The 9,241-nt window shown below is 35.9% G+C and overlaps 1 pseudogene across 1 annotated transcript; it reads right to left on the bottom strand.

Annotated features, from left to right (window-relative positions):
* Positions 1-283: 283 nt before the first annotated feature.
* On the bottom strand, positions 284-2,224 carry LOC146883534 (uncharacterized; annotated as a pseudogene). The gene is made up of 6 exons (XR_014984360.1): positions 1,840-2,224; positions 1,620-1,715; positions 1,424-1,501; positions 969-1,024; positions 724-896; positions 284-597 (listed from the first exon to the last, which is right to left on the bottom strand). The product of XR_014984360.1 is annotated as an uncharacterized LOC146883534 (transcript).
* Positions 2,225-9,241: the final 7,017 nt, after the last annotated feature.

Below are 9,241 nucleotides of genomic sequence, written 5' to 3'. Positions count from 1 at the left end.
TGGAATACCTTGTTCTCTGTTTCATTAACACCTTAAATATGGAGACATGCAATCATGCATGAAATTCTTTATAGATGTAATCACTCGAATTTCTTATTTGCTTTCTCCATCAATGTGGATAAACATTCTTTCCAACCTGAATGTTTCATGCAAGTTGTGGTGAGAGAAAGGGAGGATGATTTTGCTATGAACTTCTCTCTCTGGACCTTTTTCTGATATTATGTTTTCGTTCATACGATTTTGGGCCATTTTCTGTAATACTCATTATTCAATGAGTACTTTCTGAAATTCAATAATAATGCTATAGAGAGTTGAATTCGTTCTTGGAATACCTTGTTCTCTGTTTTATTAACACCTTAAATATGGAGACATGCAATCATGCATGAAATTCTTTATAAATGTAATCACTCGAATTTCTTATTTGCTTTCTCCATCAATGTGGATAAACATTCTTTCCAACCTGAAACTTTGTTATCCCCACTGGCCACCTCAAATATAAACCTAGTTTGTGGGGTGCAACGCAAGGCTGCTACATAAGTAAATGCATTATATGGAATTATTAAGCCTGCAAATGATACCGTAAACATCCAACACCTACTTCTGTATAGCAGATTTCAGTTATCCATAACATAAGCACTTGAAAATCTGTAAAGCTAATTGATTATTTTAAGGGTCCTTTGAACATTCATTAAAAGAAGAAATTAAGGCCTTTAGTATGTATACCTTGTTAGAGGTATAACTTGTTTCCCACCACGTGTATCTTGTAATGCATCAATCTTAATTATGGTGTAAGGAACTCCAGAGATCTTCATAACTAATTCATATAATTGAGATAATTTCTTTTCATCACAGATTGAAAGTCGCTTTTACTGCTATAAGCTTACAATTGCAACTTTGTTAAAACAAAAGGAATATCGTGGTTGTGGTGAAGAGAAATGTAACTGAGATCGAGGTGGAATTACTTAAATAAGAGGATTACATGTTACACTGCTTGAAGGCTCCCAACGTTAGAAAGAAAACCCACCTGTAAAGAATGAAATAGCTAAAGCATTTATTCATAGAACTTGTTTGAAAGCCGATTTTCTCAATGTTATTGCTAGAATAGCTGAGAATACAAAGAAAGAGACTCAAGGGCAAGTAAATTGTTTGAACTAAAACAATGCTTTACTTGCACTATGGTTTATATTTGAAAGACACATCATAAAGGAAGCTTCGATTCTTTCCACATAGAGAATATGTCCTTGACAAAAAACTAAACTCTGTTTAAAAAGCTATGAAATAAGAAAATATGGTTTTATGGGGACTTTATTCTTTTTTCTGTTTACCAAACTTTAATTCATGGAACTTAAAAATGTATATTAACAACTAGAATCTATGCGAAACAAAGATAGATTATTAGAAAGGCATGGCATGGTATTCACACATTTTGGCATATGATTGTGCGAACTCCTCTGGGAGGTTCCTTCACGAATCGATTTTCATTGGTATCTAATGCCAGGGACTTTGCAACATGCATCACAAGCTAAATAATAAGAATCTGAAAAATATTCAAAACTACTAACAAATAAACAATGTACCGTTACAATCTATTAGTACTTTTGCAAATTAACTTCACACACCTCAACATAACTTCCAAAGGCTTGAAATCCAACCTTTTTATCCTTCACCAGTGCCCTTACTCGAGCTTTTTTAACAATCAATGACAATATCACCATCTACATTAGTCAAAACATAAGGCTAAAAGTCAGAATTCGTTTGATAATGCAAAGCAAATCAACCATGGTTATGAATACAAAACTATAACAAGAATATAAATTGCGATGATCTCATCAAACCCACCAACATTAAGAGCAATTTATTAAGCATCACACACATGTTTCTTCTTGCTAGTGATGAGCACGGCCCAACACAGTGCAGGTGGTGGGGAGCAGCACATATACGATGTCGATGTCGACGTTGGGGATGTCGAGGACGGCCTAGTAGGAGCTGTACACCTTAGCGACGATGGAAAATCCCTTGTCGAAAGAACGGCTCCCTACGGCGTGAAGGACGACAATGGGAGCGAGAGCGAGAGCGTGGGAGACTTTATGCGCAATTTTGGCACGACCGATGAAACCGAAATGAATTTTGGTGATTTCCGCCATTTTGAGATTTGAAATAGGGAGACCAGAGAGTTTTGGAGCAATGGAATGGTGTCCATGAGAATATGAACGAAAAGAAGATGCGAATGACCTAGCCCAATTTCAAACAAAATATACTTTCTTCTCTCTTTTATCTGCTACCAACTTAGATTTTAGAAAAATAATTTATAAAATCAAATATTGCCACATGAAATACCAGCATAGGGAATAAAATTGTAGTCAGGAGTCATTAGATATTCGAAAATGATATTTCGACAAAATATTTTGACAAGTTTTTTACAATAGTGACGTGGCAAGGGAGTTTTTAATTTTTTCTTGCAAATGCTTTAATGAAACATCACGTGCGGGAGGATTGGTTTTGCAAAGTGAAAGAGAGAGAGAGAGAGAGCAAAAAACAGAGAGAGTTTCAGAAGTGGTGGAGACTGAGAGAGAAAGAGTGCTCCAAAGTTGTGAAAAGGAAACAGCATTGCAGACAGCGAGAGAGAGAAGTGAAGCATTGCATCTGTGTGTCTGGGTTACTAGAGACAGCGGGTACCGGAAGTTGTCGACGACAACCATTTCATCGCCCCACCGTACCATTCAACCGTTTTGTGAGTTCGTTACACCTCTTTCTCCCTTTTGTATTCGTCAAAAGGTGTTCCTCCCTCCAAAACCCTTATTTTGTTTGTTTAATTTTATGGAACAGAGTAGCCGAAAGTTGAACATGCAAAAATTTGTTTTTGATGACATTAAACATAAAGGTTGAAAATTTTCATTTATTTAACCCAAAGATTACATTTTTCAGTGCTCTGAATGATAGATTAAGTCTACAACAAAAGGAGTTTATTGGTATTGGATGTCATTTAATATTTAAATTGGTTGTTGAGTAAATTGGGTGTCTATGGCAGCTTCAAATTGTTATATTTGTCATGTCATCCGTAAATGGGAAGTAAAGACTACATATGTGGGCAGTCAAGTTACAAATTGTGGACTGAAGTTGCAGAATTTACAAAAACTAAAATATGGATATGTGATAACATAATGCAGTCACTTACACAAATTTTGCACTATTCAATGTCCATTTAATAAAACATTGAACATTCACCATCGTGGGTGTTTGTGGATCTTTCAAATTGTTCAAGTCGTCAAATCTTTCATATTTGGGGAGTAAAGCATTAACATGTGGGGAGTACTGGTAGAAAATGTGGACTGCACTTGCAGGTTGTAAAGAAATATAATTGGGGTAATTTGATAACACCATGCAGTCACCAAAACACTGAATATTGACCATGGTGGATATTTGTGGGTTTTTTTTTAAATTATCAAAATCCCCAAGTCATCTATAAGTAGGAAGTGAAACATTAATATGTGAGGAGTGAAGTTGGAAATTATGTTCCGAGGTCGTAGATATTTAAAAAGGTACAAAATTCATTTTTCATCAAGCAACGCAATAACTATCACAAATTTTCTATCTACCAAAATGCATGACCAAAACACTGGAAATTGACCCTTGGTCTTTGTTGAATGTTTGAAATTATCAAAATCGGCATGTCATTCGTAAGTGTGGAGTCAAGCAATAATATGTGGGGAGTGAAGTTGGATATTATGTTTCGAGATTGCAGATTTTTTTAAAACTAATTTAAATATGGTATTTAGTTCACATTATTCACTCACTTAAACAAATTTACCATTTTCCAATTTCCATTGACTGACGTGAGTGCTTTATTACTTGACAATTGACAAAATACTCAACTCGTACGTAACTGGGGAGTCAGGAATTACTATGTGGGGAGTTAAGTTGAACATTATGTTTTCCAATTGTAGATATTTTAAAAACTAATTTAAATATCGTATTGAGATCTCACAATTCACCCACTTAAACAAATTTTCCATCTTCCAATCTCAATTGACTGACGTGAGTGCTTTCATACTTGACAATTGCCAAAATACCCATATCATACGTAAGCGAGGAGTCAAGCATTAATATGTGGGAGTTAAGTAGGACATTATGTTTGGAGGTTGTAGATCTTTTGAAAACTACTTTAAATATCGTATTGGGATCACACAATTCACCCGCTTAAACAAATTTTCTATCATCCAATCTCCATTCACTAACGTGGGTGCTTTCTTACTTCACAATTGACAAAATATTCAAGTCCTACATAAGTGGGGAGTCAGGAATTAATATGCAGGGAGTTAAGTTGAACATTATGTTTTGAGGTTACAGATTTTTATAAAACTAATTTAAATATCGTATTAGGATCACACAATTCACCAACTTAAACAAAATTTTCATCATCCAATTTTCATTCACTGACGTGGGCGTTTTCTTACTTCACAATTGACAAAATACTCAAGTCATACGTAAGTAGGGAGTCAAAAATTAATATGCGGGGAGTTAAGTTGAACAGCATGTTTCAAGGTTGTAGATTTTTATAAAACTAATTTAAATATCGTATTGAGATCACACAATTCATCGACTTAAACAAATTTTCCATCATCCAATTTTCATTCCCTGACGTGGGTACTTTCTTACTTCACAATTGACAAAATATTCAAGTCATACGTAAGTGGGGAGTCAAGCTTTAATATGTGGGCAGTTAAGTTGAACATTATGTTTCGATATTGCAGATTTTTATAAAACTAATTTAAATATCGTATTGAGGTCACACAATTCACCGACTAAAGCAAATTTTCAATCATCCAAATTCCATTCACTAACGTGGATGTTTTTTACTTGACAATTGCCAAAATACTCAAGTCATACTTAAGTGGGGAGTCAGGAATTAATATGTGGGGAGTTAAATTGGACATTATGTTTCGAGGTTGCAGATTTTTTTAAAGTAAGTTAAATATTGTATTAGGATCACACAATTCAGCCTCTTTAAGAAATTTTTCATCATCCAATTTCCATTCATTGACGTGGTGCTTGTCTTACTTGACTATTGCCAAAATGCTAAACTCATCCATAACTGGGGAGTCAAGCTTCAATATATGGGGAGTGTTGTTGTAAATTCTGGACTACACTTGCATCTTAAAAAATATTTTAATATGGTATTGGGAACACGCAATTAACTCACTTTAACAAATTTTTCATCATCCAATTTTTATTTACTAACGTCGGTACTTGTCTTACTTGACAATTTTCAAAATCATCAACTCAACCTGTAAGTAGGGAGTCAACCATTAATATGTGGGGAGCAGTGTTGCAAATTCCTAATTGCTCTTGTAGGTGGTTAAAAAATTATATTGTAACACACATTGCATTGTCCTTCATACAATTTTAATAATTGAAATACTGCATATCCACCATAGTCCGTGCTTATGTTGCTTGAAAATTGTCAAAATTTTCAACTCATTAGTAAGTGGGAAGTTAAGAATTATTATGTGGAGACTAGTGTTGTAAATTTTGGACTGCAATTGCATCTTTTAAAAAAAATTTCAATATGGTTTTGTGATCACACAATGCATTCACTTACACACATTTTACATCATACAATTTACATAACCTGAACATGTATATTGACTAACGTGGGTGCTTTTGGTCCTTTAAAATTATAAATTATGTCAAAGCTTAAATAAGTGGGGACTCAAGCATTAAAATGTGGAGAATATTGTTGCAATTTCTACACTGCAGTTGCAGATTTATAAAAACTGTCAACATATAAATGAACAACAGAGTTCCAAATTAATATTCAGCAAAACTTCAACAATACCTATGTCCTTCCTGTGGGCACCAATTACAAAAAATCAGGGGATCTACCATATTTTTTACTCAACAAAACAAATAACTTTACCAAAATATCATACTCCGCTCAAATTAATTGAGACCACTACAAGCACCCAAATATGGATATCCCCAAATGTGCTTTCTTCATATATTCCAAAGAGCCATAACTCTAGAAAATCATTGTAGTCTCCGCAAACCCACACAAACCGTTGGAAAATCACAACGAAGTCACAATGCAACGGTCTCGATGAATGTTATTGAATGGAATAGTGGAAGTGGCCTCCCTGTGGACTATCAAATGGTTGTTGGCGAGCACTTCAGGTGGTCGCTGTCTCCTGTTATCCAAAGAGAGGGCTGCAATGCTTCTTCCTTTGCAACAATTCCTTCTCTCTCCACCTCTTCCTTCTTTCTTTGTATTTCATTCTCTTTCTCTTTCACTTTGCCTAAGAAATGTTCCCGCACGTGTAAGGGTTTATCTCATTAATGCATTTGCAATAAAAAAATTTAAAATCCCTTACCACATCAGTATTGTAAAAAATGAGTCAAAAAGTTTTGTTGAAATATCATTTTCATTAGATATTCCCAATGCAGCACCTGAAAGTGGGTTACTAAGCACAAAACAAGAAAAATAAGACGACCCCACATCATATGCAATGTCCCATCACTTTACTACAAGGTTTTAACGAAAAATGATATTTTGACTACTAAATTTTGACAACTTTCTCTTACAATATGATGTGTCATCTTTTGAGTGGTTTTGGAATATTGAGAATGAGAAAATGGAGAAACGGAGAACCATTTACAAGATGCCACCTAAGGTTGTAAGAGAAAGTTGTCAAAATTTAGTAGTCAAAAAATCATTTTCCAGGTTTTAACCACCTAAATGCATGGCCAATCACATGAAACCGTGTACTGGACAATGACTATCACAAATTAGAGAAAACAAATGTCACTATTGTTGGGAAAATGAGAGGCAAAATGGGATGCGCACCACACAAAATGAGAGGCAATTCACTGCATACATTTTATTGAACTGTGATAGGCTATTTAAAAGTTGTGTATAATGCACCATACTAACCATCATCTATCTTAGTCGGGTAGAATGGAATTTAGCCCAATATTTCATCAATATACCAAATATTTTAGTAACCTAATAATTATTCACTATTTCAGCAAAACAAACTACTAGACATCTTATTTAAAAACTATTACAACTTTGTTAAACAAATTAAAAACAACCAAATCATTAATTTAAGATTATCTAACAAAACTCCCCCGTAAGCTTAAATTTTTCTTTTTTCATCATGAACAATTTCCTGAATTCCTGAAATGTTGTTGTAGACAATGGTTTTGTGAGCATATCAATTATCTGCTCTTTACTTCTCGCATGCTCGAGCTCCACACCTCCTTCTTTTACTTTTCCTTGATGATTCTTTAACATTGACAAACTTAACTGCTATAAAGGCCTAGAACTGGCAAGTTCCCTTGGAACATCAACAGATGCCACCTTTGAGTGAGAACACTTTGCTCCACCGACATTATCCAACCCACTAGCAACTAGTACATTTGAGTTGCAATATCCACCAACTTGCATCTACTTCACTTCAATCCTATTAGCCAAACTTCTTACAACATCAAGCTCACTTTCAAGCTTCCACCAAATCTCTCGTATTTGTTGTTTTGATTTTGAGGAGAAGCCTATCTTGATTCCATCCATCTGTCAGGGCTTTACAACCCCATTCTCCAATGGAAGACCTCAAGTGCTAGGAATTGCCTCCTAATGAGGTATGGGGCTTAAAGGTCCATCATCTTCATGCTCAACATTTAGGCCAAAAGGTTCATCACGTTGTTGCTGCTTGTACGAGTCATCAAAGACCAACACTACTTGTGGTTGAATTGTATCGCCATTCCATCTTAAATTCACATGTGGTTGAGGGGACTTTCTACCCTTCAATTTTGAACTCTCTTGTTGCCAAAACATGTTAACATCCTTTGACCTAGGACTCACTTGTAGTTAAGCTATATTCCCACCCTTTTGAGTTTGGGACATGTTCACATCCTCGATTCTTGAACTCGCTTAAGGCTGGGCATATTCTCATCCTCCAACCCCAAATTCCTATAGGACAAAACCATATTCCCATCCTCCAATTGAGGTTGAGTTATATTTTCATCCTTCATGTCTAGCTTCAAACACCTTTTCTATAGGATGCTCAACTCAAATTTGTACATCTGGTTTTTCTTCATTTCTACTTGGTTTGCTAGTCGATTGTGCTTATCCTTCAAATACAGTACCCGATCCTTTATCAAAACCGAGTTTCCTTTCTACATCATCTGACATATGCTTAAACTAATACTCTTCAGCTCGGGAACATAGTAGACATCCTTGATTTCTCCAACCTGTTAATCCTTCTACATGTGCCGAATTGTTCCACGTCCTCCTACTACCACCTTGGAATCATCTCCACATGATACTAATTCGGCCTACATCTTGATGAGTTCATTGAACAAACTCTCATCTCCATGCATGTGATTGCTCACTCTAGTGTCCAAATACCAGACTAAGCTATTTAAACAGCCTGGACTAAGCTCGTCACGTTATCTCCTTTCATCCACACAATTTGAACACCACTCGACATCCGTGAGAATATTTTCTCCCTTTTTTAGTTTGAAAAAACTTTGTTATGTGACCAACCTTGCCATAATTGTAGCAACTTGTCGTTCTGCATTCTATTGCGTAGTGGTTGTGCTTGCCACACTTGAAGCATTTCACTTAAGACTTAGATCAACCTCCTCGTCCCCTTCCTTGACCACGGTCACGCCAATTCTACAGCCTGGTCTGATCTGTTTTGTCTTCAATATCACCTCAGTCACATCCACCTCGTTCGTGGTCACCTCATCCTCTACCTCTAGGACTTTGACCCTAAGTGTTCAGAGTTCCATCTAAATCAAGTTGCACTTGTAGCTATAGTGCATGGTCAAGTGGTTCCTTCTTCTTCCTTCTTCTTTGTTTATGGGCCTCATGTGGCTTGACAAGTTCTTCCATTAAGATAATTGAAAGGTCCTTCGACTCCTCAATGGCGAATATGATGCTCTCAAATTCATCTGTCAATGACCAAAAGATTTTCTCCATAACCCAGCTTGGTAGTATTGACTCTCCATTCCTGCCGAGTTGGTTGGCCACCTACTCTACTCGAGTTATGTACTCGGTTACTTGCTCTTTGTCCTCCATCTTAAGGCATTCAAACTCTCATTTGAGGGTTTGTAGCCAGACTTGTTTGATGTGGTCGCTCCCTTTGTATGCAACCTCTAGAATCTCACATGCTTCTTCTTAAGATGCAAATTTGCAATCTTCTCAAAGCTTGACTCATCCACCGCATTGTACAAGAAGTAC

The sequence above is a fragment of the Vigna unguiculata genome, chromosome 9, assembly GCF_037176805.1.
Source record: "Vigna unguiculata cultivar grain cowpea cultivar isolate G323 ecotype 2 chromosome 9, ASM3717680v1, whole genome shotgun sequence".
Classification (NCBI taxonomy): Eukaryota; Viridiplantae; Streptophyta; class Magnoliopsida; order Fabales; family Fabaceae; genus Vigna; species Vigna unguiculata.
The sequence above is the reverse complement of the archived record's forward strand: the minus strand, read 5'-3'. Positions and strand labels throughout refer to the sequence as shown.